Consider the following 19,802-nt stretch of genomic DNA (forward strand, 5'->3'; position numbering starts at 1 on the left):
TACGGATCCTAATTATCAAAGGGGTTTTCAACAATTTTATTAGCTCATTTGTTCTAGAGGAAAGCACACATAAAAGTAAATCTTTTCTATTAGTAGGTGATACCTTTTATATAATAATGGGGATTTTTTTGTTTTTTTTGTTTTTTTACATCTGATGACAGAAAAGCATTCCTCTATTAAACGTAGTCAACTTCAGCAAAACCTTTGTCTTTTGGGGGAACCTCTGTGAAGCAGAAAGGGAAGAAAAGAGTCTGCCTAACCAGCCAGATCAGTCCTGGGGATCAGTAGGATGATATGTCACAAATAGATTACCCTCCAGATATCTGAAGAAAAGCACTGTGGCCATTATGAGGAGAGGGACTCTATTTGAGATTTTTGCCTCTGTCACTTCCTTCTTTACTTCCTCCTTCCTCCATTCTCTCTGAGTGTCCTCTTCATTTATAAAGTTAATACCAGGGGATAAATAAGGCAGCCCAAAGTAATGGGCCATTCTCACCAATAGCTTATCTCCCAGCATTTTCTTCTTCCCTTTCCAACAGGGAAGGGAGCTGGAATGAGCTGATGGCTAGAGCATTAATATATCACTCCTATCAAATGATGCTCCCCCAGGACATTAGAAGCAGCTCCCTTCTCCTTTGGATTTAGCTGTGGAGGATGAGCAAGATGGAACATCATAGCTGATAAGTAATAAATAAAGCAATGTAATGGATGTACCAATTATTTCACAACTTCTATTTTTATGTGTACAAATTCAATTCAGCAATTATGCAAAAGGAAATAAACCAGGAGGCCATACTGTGTGACATAAGGCCGTGAATTTGGAGTCAGAGGACCTCAATTTCCCAGGATAAATGGAAGAGAGAGGAGAGGGAGGCAGACCTAGAAATAATAAGTGAACTAGGAAGGTGAAAATAGGACTACAAAGGTTTGATTGAGGAAGGTTGTCTAAACAGAATTGATAGAATTGGAGAATTGATTGGTGTAAAGGCATGGCAAAAGTCAAAGATCATAGCAAAGTTTTGAGCCAAGAAACTAGGATAATTGTGATACCATCAACACTCAAGGAAATTGGAAAAAATGGAATTTTAAAAAATAAAAACTGATGTTTGAGGGGAGATATATCCATTATAGTAATACCAATAATAACATGATAATAATTAATATTTCTTTTGCAAAGCAATCTACAAATATTATCTCCCTTGATTCCTATCACACTCCTGAGAGGCAGGTACTATTATTATTATCCCCATTTTACAGATGAAGAAGCTACAAGCAGAGGTTAAGGGACTTGCCCAAGGTCACAGAGCTTATCAGAGTCTGGATGTGAACTCAGGGCTTCTTGAACGCAGATCAAAAGTTCTGACACTAAGCTGGCTTATGTCAGTCAAATATATATATATGTGTGTGTGTGTGTGTGTGTGTATATACACACATATATATACATATATATATGTCAGTCAAATATATATATATATATATATATATATATATATATATATTTATATATATGTGGAGAGCCCATAACAAGTTCAAATATGTGGAATTAGGATGAGAAAAGAGACTGGGACTAAAGATGAAGATAGGTAATTATCCAAACTGGATATTTAATCCAAAAAGGATTATAAAAGTAAATGAAGGGAATTATTAGGAAGAGAATAAAAAGAGGAAAGTGGGCTAAGGACAGAGTCTTAATATCACCCACACTTAGGGGAGCAGAATGAAGTAAAACAATCTGAAAATTAAACCAAGAAAGACTGGTTAAAAAGGTAAGAAAAGAATCAAAAGAGCAGTATCTCAGAAGCCAAGAGAAGAGAGAATATCAAAAAGGAAAGCACCAAAAGGAAAAAGAAAAATAAAGTTACAAAACATCAAAGAATTTGAGAAACTTTTAAAAGCAGGTCATTAGTTTTGACACTGAAGAAAGCTCGAGTAATTAGAGAGAAAACCATCCATTTCACTTAGGGCAATAGGATGGCAAACAAGATTGCAAGAAATCTTGCATGGAGGCAGCAAATGTAGACTGGGTTTTCTAAAAGTTTGGTAGTAAATCAATATGGAAGAGAGGGTCGTGGCTGTTTGATCTTTTTTCAGCTGAATCCACTTCTTTATGATCCTACTTGGGATTTTCTTGACAAAAATACTGGAGTGGTTTGCCATTTCCTTCTCCAGATCATTTTACAGATGATGAGTGAGGCTAATAGGGGTAAGTAATTTTCCTAGAGTCATACAGCTAGTGTCTGAGACTAGATTTGAACTCATTAAGATTAGTCTTTCTGACTTCAGACCTAGTGGCTTATCTACTGTGTCACCTAGCTATCCACAAGAAAGAGTTTAAGATCTAAAATCAAAAGTCTTCATCTCTGATCTCAGATTTACTACTTCTGCTATACTGGATGTCCCAGAATTTGTTTTTCCCAATCTGCAAAATGAGAGATTTGAACTGGATTTCCTTGAAATGTCTTTCCTCATTCTAAATCCTAATATAAAGTGAAGGAAAATCGGGGCTGTAGCAGGAGGTGATAGTAGGGTTGAGGATAAATTAATTTGGAAAATTATTAAGTACTATTAACTTTTCAAAGGTACTAGGATATTGTTATGTAAGAAAATAATTTTCTAGTACATTGCAGGGTACCTTGAAACTCAGCATACCTTTCAAAAGTGAGCATGTTGCTAATTCCTAACCCTTCACATAAAGCATGGTGTCAAGTACCATTCATACAGAAAAATATGGGATGTTTTAGAGCATTTCAATCTTTTGAGACCTGAAACGTACCCATTGCCCATCTTATTTCCGTTCACTAAAACTCAAGAAGGAAAAACATTGGTCAAAGGCAATAGTATCTATGAGCCTTGCACAGAGATAGAGAGGAGAGGGCTTCCTGCTCTGTGTGATTGATCTTGCTATTACTGCTCGATGTAATGAAGAGAGCAAGAATCCAGGGCCCAGTTCCTTGCTTCATTTTCTGATGATTTGTGGGAGTAGGTGAAAATGAACCCACAGTTCTTATGATAATAGAAAAATTGGATATTGCTTTACTAACACAAATATTTAGAATGGTAAAATTACAGAATGTTAGCTCTGGAAAAAATCTTTGAGATACTCTAGAACCCTCTCTTCCCAACCCACAACTTTTTTATACAAATAGGGAAACTGAGTCTTAGTTTTAATGACAAGAAAAACTCTTCAATCTAACCCTTAGCATATAAGAATCATTGGGAGCTCCCTGATGGGAGAAGTCCTCGAGTTAGGGTTTTTTTCCCTTTATCTTCCACTGCTAGTCGAGCCTCATGCAGGGCAGGCATTTAATCATTGCTATTTACCAAACTGAATTATAGTAATATTAATTAAACTGGGATCAAAATTAACAAAATCATGGTGGAAGTAATACAAACAGGGTAATTTTATTCCAGATTCATGCCAATCTAACAGCTATCGTGACAAACTAAAAATACTGACAGGCAATAAGAGGTAATTTCATTTTCCCTCTTTGAAATCACAAAATAAGACTTGGAGAAAGGAAGGAGACACACACAAATACAAAAAGAGAGAGAGACTGAGAACCAGAGCTGGAGAGGGAGAGAGACAAGAGACAGTTAACAAGAAAGAGAGAATGAATTTTTTAGAAAATATTGTGGTATTATATTTTCATTGCATAAGAGCTTGCAATTCTATACCATTGAAAGGCTTACAGAGAGCTTTCCTTTCAACAATGACTTTCTTAAAAGGAAGTATTGTAAAGCATTGTAGGATGGGGTAACAGCTTGATCACCCTGGTGTCCAAGTCAGGAGACTTGAACTTAGTAGCTACTTGACCCTCAACAAACTACTCAGTCTCCCTGTGCCTCACTTAACTCCTCCAGAAAATGAGTTAATAATATTTTATCACTTCAAAGAGCGTTGTAAGGAAAGCACTTTGAATATCTCAAAGTACCATATGATTTAAACCGTTATTATAACACCCACTTTGTAGAGCAGGAAACTAAAGTTTAGATGGATTCCATGCATTGTCCATGGTCACAAAGCTGAATGCATACTGAATAATATTCTTATTCCCAGCTCATTCCTGTTTTACTATGCAATCCTTTGGTACCTTACCACTTGTTGGGTATTATTCTGTATTTGTGGTTTAGGGATTAAATTAACTCTTTGCTAATAATGATCAATAACCATGTGGGATTATTGTTGTAACTGACACTTGGCCTTACTGTTATCAACCTCCATCTTTAAGAGCAAAAGATATAAATTCTGGCTTCTCATTTTCTTTAGACAGATGAAATAAACTAGTTCCTGAAATAGGTATTGTTGTGCAGCAGCTAAAAAGGCTGTTTAACAACAGAAGCATTTCTTAGATCTGGCAAAAACATATCCTGTCCAATCCATGCTCATTGCAGTCATGATTCCTTAGCAGTTTATCTGTCCCATTTCTATGTCTATTTGCATTTTATGAACATTTTTCCTCTCTCTGTACCTTGAAATTGATTATAGTATTAGCCATTTATCTGCGGATGAGGGTCAAAAGGAAAACATATGCCAGCCCTTTACTATTCATGAGAAATCAACCATTTAAATATATATGGCAAAATAAAATGTTGTGACATTCTTTTTTTTTCTTCTTTTGACATGTCTTTGTAATAAAAGGACTTTTTTTTATTAGGTTATAGAACCCAGCTAAGCAATGAATTACATGCCATTTTTCACTGCTGTCTCTTCTCTTAACTCTAACAGTTGAATTACATGTACAAAATATATTTGACTGAGACAGTAGTAGAATTTTCATACTAATCTGATCTAAGCTTATTCTAGAAAGGATTGCTTGTTTTATATTATATATGCATGTGTGTATTGCACATATGTAAAACTTGGAAACAAAGAAGACTTTGGTCTAAGTATCAATTTTACTTTATTCTTAGGAGAAACATGAAGTCTAAATGTCACAATGGGTAGCCTGAACCTACCTAGGTGAATTTAGGCTCCAAAGGCACTGCTTTTCTCTTGCAAGGCAAAAATTATAGAGATTAGATACCACTTGAGACATAATAGAATGGTTTGGAATAAGCATTTAGCTAAGGAATCAAGGACTTGGAAGACAGAGACAGGGAACTGGAAAGACAGAGAGAGAAAATGAGAGACAGAGCCAGAAAGAGACATAAACAGGGAGAAATGGAAGCAGGGATATGGAAAGACAAAGAGAGCGAGAGAGAGAGAGAGAGAGAGAGAGAGAGAGAGAGAGAGAGAAAGACAGACACAGACAGACACAGAGACACGGAAACAGAAAGAGACAGAGAGAGACAGAGATACAGAGACAGAAAGAGACACAGAGAAATAGAGACACAGAGACAGAGAAAGACAGACAGTGACTATTTGTTCCACTTAATAACTTTGTAGTAAGTCACTTTCTCTGTCATACCTTATTTTCTTTATCTTTAACATTTGATATTGATTGGACCAGATCATAAAATCATAGGATTAGAACTGGAAGGGAGTTTAATGGTTTCATCTCATATATATATATATACACACATATATATGTTATATATATAATCTAATATATATAATCTAATATAATATATATAATCTAATATAATATATATAATATAATATAATCTATATAATATAATCTATATCTATATATTATATATATATATATTATATAATCTAAAGTAGTAAGGCAGAAAGATGTAATTAGTTCCAAAAGTTGAACTTAAGGCTTTTTTTCCATGGTACCACATTACTTCTCTTTTTTCTCCCATATTAGTCATGTTGTGAAAGAAAGCACAGGTAAAAAAAAAAAGAAAGTTTTTTTTAAAGTATGTATAGATCTGCATTCATCAATTCTTTCTGTGGGAATGGAAAGCATTTTTCATCATGAGGTCTTAAGAACTGTCTTGGATTATTGTGTTGCTGAGAAGAGTTAAGTCATTCACAGTTAATCATCATATAATATTGCTGTTACTGTGAATAATGTTCTCCTGCTTCTGTTGATTTCTCTTTGCATTCATTCATATATGTTTTCTCACATTTTTTCTGAAAACATTGTGCTCATCATTTCTTATAGCACAAATCATATTATACACAATAGCTTGTTTAGTCATTTCCCAATTGATAGACTTCTCTTTAATTTCTGATTCTTTGCCACCAGAAAAGAGCTACTATAAATAATTTTGTACCTATAGGTCCTTTTCCTTTTTGTACTTTATCTCTTTGGGATACAGACCTAGTACACATACTTCTCTTAAGGCATCTGTTAGCATTTACATTCTGTGATTCTGAAATCTTATATCCACCAGTTTGAATGGGGAAAAAAGAGGGTAATGCTAAGCAATTGTCTTCTATTCCTTTTGGTGCTGTTATTGTCTTATTCATTCTTTTCTCAATAGTATTTTATTTTTCTTCATTCTTATAAAGAGATATAATCTGTAAAAGTGAAATCATAAGATTTCACATATCTAGAAACACATGTTGAGATTATGGACAACCTGCACAGACGTTATCTATTAACGATGCAAAAGTACTATAGTCTTTTTTCAGTTATGTCCAACTCTTTGTGGCCCCTTTTTATGATTTTCTTGGCAAAGATGTTGGAATGAATTTCTTTTTCCAGCTCATTTTATATATAAGGAAACTGAGGCAAATAGGATCAAGTGACTTGTCCAGGTTCACATAAATAATAAGTATCAGAGGCCAGATTTGAACTCCAAGCTCATCACTTCACCCTGTAAGTACTGTGTGCAGTTACTCTTTAACTGAAATTGTAATCAATTCAGAATAATCCACAGATTCATATTTTAAGTTTTTTTTTTAATTCAAACTGTTAAAGAGGGGGAAAATGTAGACTTAACCCCTAAACATGGGAATTGTTGCTTTTTGGTAATATTGTTTTGATAAGCGTTTGTTAGAGATTAGAAGTTGTTTTAAATTCAGGATTAAAAAGTCTATTCACTGGTTTGATAGTACCACTGTAGTTGCAAAAATAAGTGACATTGAATTATACAGGGTCTGCATATCTATAGTGTTTACTGCTGGGGTGGTTGGGGCTGGTATATCACTTGAGATAAGGAGTTTAGCAGTAATGCTAAAGTTGATCAGATATATACACAATGTCTGACATCGATATGATGAGCCCTGAGAGTAGAGGACTATCACTCTGCAAAGGATTGGATTGGCTGGCCTAAAAAGGAAATACAGGGTGGGGGAAAGGCTTTAGAGACAGTTGGTATCTGGATAAAACCAGTGAGTGGCTACTGTTCTTCCAGTTTGGGTAAGCTGGGAAGGCCCAGTGGGAAGGAAAGAAGAAAGAAAGGAAAGGAGAGAAAGAAGTAAAAAGAAAGGAGGGGACACACAGAAAGAATATGAATAGAACATATATAGGAGAAAAATGTACCAATCCATCACTGCTCCCCACTAATTCTTTGTATGTATTATATTTTAACCTTGCCTTGATTGAAGATATGCTGAAATAGTTAGTATATAATAACACAAGGATCTTAAACATGCTGCCATTACCCTCTCAGATTTGGGCAGAAACTATCAGAATTGCAGAGCATTCAACGATAATATTTTTTAAACTCCTCCATTTAAAGTCAAGTAAAATCCGAGATGTTTTGGGCATAAACAACTTGTCACATAGCTTGTGAAATACAGTAATGTTTTCTCTGTTTTAGGCTATCATTTGTTCATAATATAAGGAAAAATCTCCTGACTGATGCCAAGTGCAAAGCATAATACAATATTTACCATTTCAATGCTACATGGCATAAATATTTAATTGGCATTGCATATGTCATTTGCTATTACATGAGTAGTACTGAGAGCAGAGTGTTCTGTGAGAAATGATCTGCACAAGAAGAGCTAAAGAAATAGTAATTGGCATTCATAAGGTTAAAAAAGACTTGACAGATTTCAAGACATTTAAGAAATTAATGTATCACAAACATCTTTATTGAATATGGGAAAAGATTCAGAAGTAGAAAAAATCAGTCTCTTGATCTTCAACAAGGTGATCATGACCTTTATGATCCTACAATACATTTCTTCTCACCCATTTTCATCACAAAATAATTTGGAGGTATGTGTGCCCTTCTGTTTATCTCCTTGCTTACCTTGTTACATTAAAAAAAACTTCATTTATTCTTTTTTTATTTTATAAAAAAAAGCTTTTTGCATATTATACATTAGTCAAAAAGTTAAAGGCTTTCAGTATACTACACTTAGCCTCAGAGAATGTGGATTAAGACTAGAAAATTGGGTCATCCATTATCAACAACTTCAGTTATGTAATACTAACTTATCACAAAAGGATGAGATGTTTGATTTTCCAGATTTCTAACAAATGTTGGCATAAGGAAATATGGTTCTTTTACATGAATCTAAAGGTGTCCCAGAAATACATTCTCAATGATCAACAAAGAAGTGATGGGAAAATCAGTGATATTTCTTTTTTGGTTTAAGCTCTTAAAACCTCCATATTTCTGTTTATATTCAGATGGACTTTGGTATTTGCCTCATTTCATCTCAAATTAATAATCATATACTAAATTAAACGCTCCTTGATGTCTGTCCATCTCTCATGATGACCTGTGGGAAGTATGCTTTAAGAATTATATCCACAGAGCCTGATCAAAATTTAAAAAGAAAAAAAAATTTTAATTGAAAATAAGGTTCTATTTTCCACATTCATAAATACTATGATTTGGAGGAAGATGGCTATATAATATCTATTAAATATAACTCTATCATGTTTCTCCAATATCAGAAATAAAATAGAGGAAATATTAATGAATCCAGACATTTTTATTTTATAGTAGTAGTTCTAAATACTAGTTATGTACAGTTGGCTAATAGAATACAGTATGACTGAACTGTCCCCTTCTCAAATATATGGGACTTTTATACACACAGTGGTACATCCCTTTTTTCCCCATTCCCAAAACATTACCTAATTTCTCAATTCTCCTCAAACAATGGACTCTTATTAGAGTCTGAGAGATTTTCAGCCACCGGGCCCACACTACTATCCTTGAATCTGATTCTCCAGGCTACCAGTCTTCTTTCTCTTTTTTAGTACTTGTATTTCTTGAGATAAAATAGTCACCACATCCCTCAAAAATAAAGCTAGATGGCCTTTAAGGTAAATTTCAGCTACCAAAGTTAAGTTCTAAAACTTCAAAAAGTCTTGAACCTGGGCCAGCTCCCTATTCACCACCTCCCTCCCATCCCTTCATTATTTTTCCCACTCCAGGCTCCTGCTATTTCTCCTGTAAGTTAACCCCTTGACTACCATTACATTCCCTCATTTTCTTCTTAAAACTATAACAATGAACAGTGCTTTAAGTCAGAAGTTAAATACTTAGTCTGAGATCTCAAGTTAGCTCTTGGCTATTAATCCATAAGTCTCCATAAGCATAGTTTCTCTTCCTATCCCCTGAAGGGTGCCCTACATAAACTCTGGTTGACTTAAGGAAAAGCTAATTAAGGTCATTCCCCAGCAGAACACTGTAGGTCACAAGTTAGTAGAGTATGCTCCCACTACAGGATGACATCTCAAAAACCAGACTCAACTTAAATGTGCTTTGGCTGCCATCTAGGTTAAATGAAACCTGATTTAGCCAAATGATTATCATAAAGATGTAATTACCCCAGTGAAAAATCTGCGTGTTGTCAATCAAGTGTATCCAGGTTATGTTTACCCCCTTGCTAGCACATTCCCTATTACCCTATTCTCTCCCAAATTTCCTATCATATTTATATGTGAATATCTACATATAATATCCATATATTAAAAATATATTATTTTCCCTAGTCTAATGACAGGCCAAGAAAAAAAATAATATTATAATGGAGCAATAATAATAGTAACACAATCATATCTATAGACTGAAATTTCTCTCTCCAAAGATACTTATGATTTTTAATTTGTCTTCCTCCTTCTTGCCTTCTCTGTAGCTTTTAACTTTGTTAACCACTTCCTGATCCTGAGTACTCTTCTTTCTAGATTTTTATAACAATTTACCCTACAGATTCTCTCCTTACCTGTATAATTTTTTAAGTTACCTTCTCTAGCTTATACTCCCTTATCTCTACCAACTAAGTGTAGCTATACTCTCTATTCTCTTTTACATTCTCCCTTGGTGATCTCATCAGCTCCCTTAGTTTCAATTGCCATCTCTATGTATATGGTACCAAATTTGTCTAGTCTTCAATGGTCTACTAAGCTCTAGTTCTTCACCACTTGCAAGACCCATAGGTATCTGAAATTTGACATGTCCTAAAGAGATCTTTCCCCCTAAGCTTGCTTTCTCCAAACTTTCCTATTTCTGCCCAGAGTACCACTCTTCATTCTTCCATTTGCTTGGGTAGAGTCAAAAGTCCTGAGAGCATTAACAATAGAGAAGATACCGGTTTGCCCAAGGATTCCTAGGGCCACTTACTCTCTGAGATCAACTCATCCATATAAAGATAAGATGACAGGTAGAAGCTTATGATATAGGATGCTTTCTTGGATGGCCCTGACAACAGTGGAACTTTATGGCATCTAAGAGACCCTCTGTCATGAAGGTTAATTTTAGCAAGGTCACCCATTGCTTGATTAATCATCTCCCTGCCCAGATACAGCTTTGTGTGCTAGTTACAGACTTGCAAGTACTTAGAACTTTGATTTCTACTTCTTTGTTAACCTCTGGGATTCTTGTTTGCCTCCAATAGTATAGCACTCATTAGGCATACATATTTGCCCTTGCTCTGGAGTCCTTGACCTGCTTCTGTTATTAGCTCAAGAGTATCATTGAAGCTCATGAGCTACATCTTCTGTTATCATGTTCTCCTTACATGATCAATTCACTTCCTTTTTCTGGTCATATAGATCCTTGAAGACGTGTGGTTTTCTGCACACTATTTACATTCATCACATTTTTTATTGCTCTTTTTTGAGACAGCATTATGCAATGGGAAAAGGGCAGAATTTGAAGCCAGAAGACCTGAACATAATTTCTGACTGTGTCACCTATTACCCATGTGATGATATGACTTCAGCTTTCTGAAGTGATTTCTTTCTGACATAGGTTCCTCATCTGTAAAACAAAGGGAATCAGACCTTTCCAGCTTTAAATCTTTAATGTTATGATTATTACCATACAATCATTCCTAGCCACATAACAATAGGATAATATTGGTGTTAACTGCAAACATGTCAGCCATAAAAAAAGACAAAAGAAGTTTCAAGAGAAAGAACTAAAAAAAAATCATGCATTCCTTAGAGTATTTAATAATCCCAGTTCCCACAAAGTCCCACACTGTGTTCCCCAGATAATCCTATCCTTCTGACATCCTTGGCCAGGGTTCAGCTGGGATCATATGATGTCATCATTCAGGAACCCTCCTGCAAACAATCCATAAAGGAGTCCTTTAGAGTACCTATTTTCTGACTGGCACCAGCCAGGGGGATTTTGCTGGTCACGGGGAGGTAGAAAAGCTCTGTGTGAACCCCAGAGAACTCACAACTCTAGAAATGAACACCTGATCAGGAGTGTTCCCAGGCAACCAGGAAAAGAGCATCAATTTAGAAAATGGATAAAAGAAAAAAGAAGCTTTACAAATTGTACCAAATGAAGTAACTATTTATTGGGAGTCTGTGACATGGTGTGGAAAGAGCACTGAATAGAGACTTAGAAATCTGGATTCTCCTTATTGATTTTAATTAATAAACCATGCCAGTTTGATCATATCCTTCTAGACTTAAGTTTCCTCATCTATAAGGGCTTTGGAATCAATAACCTACAAAATCGATTAAAACTTTGAAATCCTATGAACCTTCTAAGGGTTGAAAAGGGCAAAGGATTAACAGGAAGAGGATCTTTGAAGTAGCATTTTTCAAGATAAAGGAATATGAAGAGGTATGATGTTATAGTACAGAATCCTGAATTTGAATTCATTCCTGGCCCAGCATTTTCTACTTATGTGATCTTGGGAAAGTTAACCTCTGAGACACAGGTGAGAAGACTGAAATATCTGAACTCTGAGATAGCTTTCATTTCTTAATCTGTGATGCCATGATTCTGGGATAGAGGCTATCTATCTTGATAATGTTTAAAGGATAAAACAGAATCACTAATGTGATTTGTATTATGTCTCTTGCTTCCTAAAATGCAGGATTTGGTGTTATTCTGCAATGTGTTTACACTAGGGAGAGATTCATTAGTGACAGCTATTAGGCTTGCCAAAGAAACACCACAGTTCTATCTCATTATTCAACAGCTTGTTGGGCCAGTTAACTTTCCATCTGGTTTTCTCCCTCAATATACCTCTAAGAACTCACTTCCCTTCTTCCATATGCTTAATAAGACAAGAATATTTTTTCTTTTTGAGATATGTAAAGAAAAGTTTGGTTTCTTTCATCAGTTTTAATGATTTGAAAAAATAGATTTTAAGTTTGATAGTTGTGGTGGTCAGACATTTCACTTGTATCCACCATTGTGTGACCTTTTTTGTGGTTTTCTTGGCAAAGATACTAGGAGGTTTGCCATTTCCTTTTCCTACTTATTTTATAATAAGGAAATTGAGGCAAACAAGGTTAAGCGACTTACCCAGAGTTATACACCTAGTAAGAATTTGAGTCCAAACTTGAACTCAGGAATATGTCTTCCTGATTCCAAGAATGCCCCTGGATTTTAAGTATGAACCCTAATCTAAAAAAATGTGCATATCTTTTTTAAACTTGTGTTCAAATCAAAAAGAAATAATAAGTCTCTCCTTAGAGAGAATTGTATAGTGTTTTAAGAGTTGGTCTGAATGCTTAAAAGATCGGCTACATGAGCCTAGGCCTGTGTTATATTATTGTTATATTGTATTACATATATTATATATTATTTTATATATATATATTTATATACATTTATATTTACATAATATATTATTCATATATTAATATGTTATATTATTAACTTATTATAATTATTATATATTATATATAATTATATATCATATATATATAATTATATATTATAATATTATTATTATTATATTATTTTTATATTATAATTATTTTAATTATTAAAAATATAATTATATTATATATATATAAATATATTATATAATTATATTATATTATTATTATATTATTAACAATTTTCTAAGCTAAATTGCAAAGAAGATGTTGATCTACATTGGTTGAAAGGGTCCCCTCTCTTGGGAATTCCTTATATGGATAAAATCCAGTCCTTTTTCTGACTCTATTCCTATTACCTGAAAACTACTACACTAGATGTTGTGATTACCAAAAAAAAAAGGGAATATCCATATTTAAGGAGCTTGCCTATAGTAAGAGAAGGAGAAGAAGGAAAGGAAGAATATAGCGAGATATATTGTGTGTTCTCAAAGAATTATCATCCATGTTACTAAATTTGAACCTACCCTAAAAGAAAAACTAAATTAATTTAATTCCCATTAGATTGAAGAACTGATCCCAGAAATATCAGCAAACTTAAAAATAATATAACTGATGAATACATAAAATCAGCAAAACCCATTTTTTGTTGTTAATCCTAGCTTGATTCCCTTGGCGGTTTTGATTTTTCTGTCTACAACAGTCGTGTCTATAACGTGTAGCTGGAATTGGTATCTAAGTGTGGTGTTCAAAGAAGTATATGCAGAATATCCTCCATGTGTGAAAATAATAAATATGAGGGTTTTTTTCCTGGTTATGATCAGAGAGAAAAACAAATAGGCAAAGCAAACTGAGAAACCCACCGTCTCAGTTCAAAGTTTCATTGCCTTACAGCAATAGCCTTCTAATTGGCCTTCATGTCTCAAGCCTCTCTCTGCTTCTCCACACAGCTGCCAAAGTGATTTTCGTAAATTGCAGGTCTGACCATATCGCTCTCCTACTCAATAAACTCCAATGATGCCTTGTGGTTCCTAGGATCAAATGTAAGCTGTGTTTAGCTTTTAGAGCTCTTCACAACCTGTCTGCAAGGTACCTTGTCCAAAAGGAAAAGAAAGATTTTTAGAGGCAGAGGTAAGGTGGGAGTATACATAGGATACGAATATAGATATTGGAAATGGAGTGAGGTCTGTGAGCACCAGTGAGGAGGCCAGTTTTGCTCAATCATAGAGTGCAGGATAAGAAATAATACATAATAACATCACAGTGCCATCTCATCATTAAATAGCTTGAAGGCTAGCTAACTTTCCATTTGATTTTCTCTCTTTCACTATAGTTTTAAGAACTAGCCTCTACCCCTAACTCTGTCCTGGTCATTACTGTGTTCCAGGATCATCAGAAATCACTTTATCTGTTTGTTCTACCCCTTCTTCAATCCACTGCCTACTCCTCCCCCCCCCCCACCAATACCATCAACACTCAGACCCAAAGAAAAAAGAATAATTCAGAAAGAAAAAGACTTCTTCTGGGCACGAGTGGTTTTTGTGTTGTGTGTCTGTGGATGTGACACAGAGAAAACAGAAAGACAAGAAGTCTGTATTGCAACAATAACAGTAAAGAAGATTTGGTAAGTGATCCTAGTTAGCCCTGTACAAATGCTGTGCCTCTTTATCCTGATGTAAAATTACCTTAGTTGTGGTGTTATACCAGTCCTGCAGTCAGGAGGACCTCAGTTCAAATGTGTCCTCAGACACGTACTAGCTGATAACTCTGGGCAATGGAAAAAATCTTTTCCAAGAAAATCTCCAACTAGGGTCACAAAAATTGAACACAACTGAAATGACTTAACAACAAAGTTTCCTGTCCTTTATGAACAAACATTCTCCAAGGGTCCCAATGAGGAAAGCATGGACAATCAATCTCTTGTATGTTCTAGTCCATCAGGAACCATTTGGCTATTTCTCTCTCCCTGAATCATCACTCTTATCCCAGGTCCAGAGGAAAATAATATTACATACAGATAAAAGAGAAAAATTTGATTGCAGATTTCATATCAAAGAAAAAAAAGCAAATACTGTGTAGAAACATAATCATCAAAATTGTTCATTTAGAATTTTGAAGTTTACATAACACTTTCTTCTCAATAATCCAATATGATATACAAATTCAAATCTTAAAAAAATAATTCTTAGGTCAGTCTTTTTGGCACATTGGGAAATATTTTTAATATGAGATAAAAATACAGTTTTATCAAGGGAAGATGCTCCTATAAAACTGAAGATGATTTTTAAAAATTATTATTTTAAAGATTGTTTTCTATTAGGAACTTGTCTACTTTTATAAACACCAACTACTATAACGTTTCTGTTTTTTTTAATGGTAGCAAGAACATTCATCTACAAGAGTACTTTTGAAAGCTGTGTTGATTTTAAGTAGCTACAGGTGGATCAGCAAGTTATAGACTATTGAAATAACAGTAGGCTAAAAAATGATAGCAAAGAGTAATGAATTAGGAATCTCTAATATATTAGCCAGTATATTGAATCTATATGTGTATGAAGACAGAATGAAGTTAAAAACAAAACATGATTTATGAAAATATGTGTCTTCCTAAGCACATTATTTAGTCTGGTAAGAGTCCAAATTACAAACAGCAATCTTTACATTCACTTGCTTTCATCTTACACTGAAGATCTAATTGCACTCTGAATATTTTTATCAAACTATACCATTGTCCAATATTCAGAATTATTATTCATATTTTCGTTATTGCTACTTTTATTCAGAATCTATCCTCCTCATATTTTGTATGTTCCACAACTTCTTGAGATCAATACATAGAAAGAATTGATTTCATTCTATATAACAAAAGCCCTAGAAGCAAATGTGGGATGATCAGTTGAACTGGCCTGCATAAATTTGTCCCATTTTAAAATAGAATGAAAAAAACATAATAACTAGTGAGTTGTTGATATTTGTGAGGTTTGTGGAATTAATGAGTTTTAGAATTATAAAGGACCAGAGAAACCATCTTATTCAAATTTTTTCCCCTTTTCCCAAAATGAGAATTTCTCCTCTAGAATTTCCCAAATTTAGTGATGTAGTAAGTTCCTGAGAATTCCAGTGATGGAAAACTTGCCATCTCTCTTAACATTATTATATGATTTGACATTGAAAGGAAATGTAGAGATTCAACCAATCATATTACAAATAAAGAAACCGAGCTGCAGAGAGATGAAATGATTTATGCAAAATCACATAAAGCTTCAAAGCCAGGACCTAATCCTAGACATTCTGGTCAACAAATCTAATATTCTTTCTTTTGCAGTAGACTAAAGCAGACCATTTTCATTTTTGAACACTACTGCCAAGAATTTTTTTCCTCATTTTAAGCAAAAATTTGCTTTAAACGGCTCCCTGTTGCTATAACCTTCACTAATTGCTTCTATTCAATTTTATGAAGACAAATACAGCAGCCTGATCTTTTTACTTGAAAATCTTTCCTATATTTGCAAATATTTTCTAATTTTAGTAAATAATTCTAATACACATTTTCTGTAGTTTATGCATGGTACCAACTATGGTTTGTGTTGGAAAGGAAAAAAACATGGCAAATCAAAATATTACACATGAACTAAAGAGATCTGGGCTTGGATTCCAATCTAACAAATCACTTAACTTTTATAAGAAAAGCTTAATATACTGTGGTTGTCATAAGAAAAGCACTTTTGAACCTTTAAGGCACAAGATAAATGTGAGTAAGTATATCATAAATGTAAGTTATATCTACAAGACCACCAATAAATGTTCATTCAGTCTCCATCTTTTCAATCAACAGCAATCTACAAATATTTGTAAAACCCTATGTTCCAGGCATTGTGCTAAATATTGGCAATATCAACAGAGAGAAAAAAAAAAGAATTCCTAAAGATCTCATATTCGAAAATAAGAGATAATAAATACGTTGTGTGTATATACACATTAATATATGTGTGTGTTTGTACCTCATATGTATATGTAAACATATAGAAAATAAATGTAAAGATGATATATCAAAGTTGTTATATGCAAGACATATAGGGAGAGAAGGAATTAGCAGTTGGGAAGAGCATAAAAGGCTTCAAATTGAACTGTTTTTTCAAGAATGAGAAGTACTCTGAGGTAGAGACAATAGAGTACATTTCAAGAATGGGTGTTCGCCAATGTAAATTTAAAAATTGGAATAGTATGAGAAATGGGATATCATTTTTCCTGGATCATATAGTGTGTGGGAAAGAGAATAATTTTTAATGAAGCCAGAATAAAAACTTTAAAAGCTAAACAGAGGAATTTAAATTTTGTGCTAAAGCCAACAGGGAGCCATTTAGATTATTTGAATAGAAAAGTGATGTGCTCACACCTGTGCTTAAAGAAATTCACTGACAGCAGTGTCTAGCATGGATTGGAGTGGAAAGAAACTTGAGTCATGGAGAAAATTAGAAAACTGTTATAGTAATCCAACTGAGAGTTTATGAGGATACGAACTAAGGCGATAAGATATGAGTGAAGAAGAGGGATTGAGAGATGTTGTGGAGATACAAACAGAATAAAAATTTTATAACAGATTAAATAGAGTGATTGAGATTAAAGAGTTGAGGATAATACTGAGACTACAAACCTGTAACAGTGGAAGAATGATGAGATTGTCAATAAAAATAGGGAAATTTGGAAGAGGGAAGAGTTTGGGGAAAAGATAATGAGTTCCTTTTAGAGCTTAATCACCTCGAGAGATAGCGATTCATTACTTCCTAAAATAATTCATTCCAGATTAAGATTTCCCTTAAACTGAACCAAAATCTGCCTCCCTCTGCTTTCGGAATCTTACTGTTAAAAGCTACTGTGTGGGTAAGATGGTAACATAGACCTCATTCTGTTTTCATGAATATCTTTTCACAACTTCTTCTAATGTATGTCAAGGTTCTGCCAAAAAAGAAAAAACGCAGGCCTGTTCCACCAGTTAAACCAGACAGTTCTTTCCTTTCTCATTTACAGCACCAAAGACCAGCAGGAAAGGTAGAAGTGTTGATGGCAGCAGTGGCAACACAGTCAATGGCATGCCCCCAAGGACAAAACAAAAAATGGTCACTTTCTTCTTGTCAGAGTAATATGTATAACCAGCCCACTGAAGCTGCTACTTGGCTATATATAATGTGTTTTAATTTTGCTTTTGGATTTCTATAGTATTCACTACCCTAGCTTTTAAATATCCTTTCTCTTTCCCTGTCACCTTCCATGCAGTCTTGAGTTGTACATATTTTTGTTCATGTGAACTGAACTAAAGAGTAGAGTTGAAGTGATAATGAATCTAAATCTTGAAAGTCTTAAATTCATAATAAGCAATCTGCACAAACCCATCTAATTTTTGAGACATGAGCAGTTTTCAGTGGTGTATGAATATGTTACAGCAAAGCAACAGATACATTTTTTAGTCATCATCTTGAATCACAATGCACCAAGATCCTTGAATTTCTTCTCTGCCTCCTTTGTTTTTCTCTTCCTCATTTTCCCTTCCACTGTTTCCTCCTTCTCCCGTCTTCCTTTATTCTTCCCTTTTTCTCCACCTTCTTTATTACTTCTTCTACCTCTTCCCCTTTCTTGCTTTTGCTATTTACCTATGTGACTTCAAACAAGTGATCTATTTTTCCTAGGCTTTAGTTTTCGCTTCTGCAAAATTAGGGGAGAGTGTAAACTAAACTTCTAAGCCTCTTATATCCCTCAGTCTATTCCTATGATTACTTTATCTATAATTTTATCCATTTTAATTAAACCCCATTGCAATAACCCTAATCCCATGGTGCATACTGGCACCTCTTATAATCCATCTTCTGTGATATTCACTACTACTTGTTTTGCCTATGATACTGTTTGGTTAGCTGATTTTTGTTTTGATCAGAACCCACCAGTGTGAAAACTCCCTCCTCTTATGCACTTCTGCCAGTCATTTGCAACTGATGGCCATAAAAAATTGTCTGGAGCATTGAGAGATTAAGATAGTCATATCACATTGCCACACAGGTAGTATATGGAAAAGGCAGGACCTCCAGACTCCAAAGCCACCTTTCCTTCCTGGGCTAACTCTACTTCTTGGAAAACCTATTACTATTTTTAAAAAGATACAATTCTATGTATAGTTGTCAAATTACTATTGAAGCTAAATAAGAACGAGTCATGAAATAGAGTCCATGCTAATTGTATACAAACAAGGTGGCCCTTTTCTTCTCTTTTAAGTAGAATTAGGAACAGTTATGCAGAGTGGCAAAATGATCCATAGATTCTTCCAATCTTTTAACAGCTTTGGGAATAAAAAACATAGCATATGTGTTAAAAAATTTTTTTTCTCTTGATTAAACTATCTTTTAGGCTAAAAGAGAGTTCAGTCACAAAATTTCCCTGATGGATCTTTAAAAGCATGTTTTTCCAGATTATCTCAACTAATAGGATGGATAGGGGGGTGGGAATATGGAATTAGGATAGTTGATGACAAAATAGTATAAAAAACTTCAGAAAAGGGAGAGTGGAGAATCCTCTAATTCAGAATTGATAGAGCATTATAGACTATTCAGAATCAAAAGGACACTTAACAGACTGAAATATATTAAGTTGCAGGCATATATCAATAGGCAGAGTAAGAGATAGAGTATGAAACCCTCTGCTGTTGGATGACAATATCAGATTTTTGTAGGCTGATCAAGGACTTGGCATTCTATGTGGGTCCACCCTAGGGCTTATGCTATTGAACATTTTTATCATTGACTTGTATAACAGCATGAGAAATACACTCATTAAAGTGGTGGATAACAAATGTCAAATAATACCGACTACTTCAAAATGGGTTTTGACTGACCAGGTTCTACCTGGGGAATTTCTTCTCTTACCTTGAGAAAAAGT

General features: G+C 34.3%; 1 protein-coding gene across 1 annotated transcript in view; it reads left to right on the top strand.

Annotated features, from left to right (window-relative positions):
- Positions 1–19,802, top strand: part of TENM3 (teneurin transmembrane protein 3) — an 808,000-nt gene that overhangs the window by 597,863 nt on the left and 190,335 nt on the right. The window lies entirely within an intron of this gene.

The sequence above is a fragment of the Antechinus flavipes genome, chromosome 6, assembly GCF_016432865.1.
Source record: "Antechinus flavipes isolate AdamAnt ecotype Samford, QLD, Australia chromosome 6, AdamAnt_v2, whole genome shotgun sequence".
NCBI classification, from domain to species: Eukaryota; Metazoa; Chordata; class Mammalia; order Dasyuromorphia; family Dasyuridae; genus Antechinus; species Antechinus flavipes.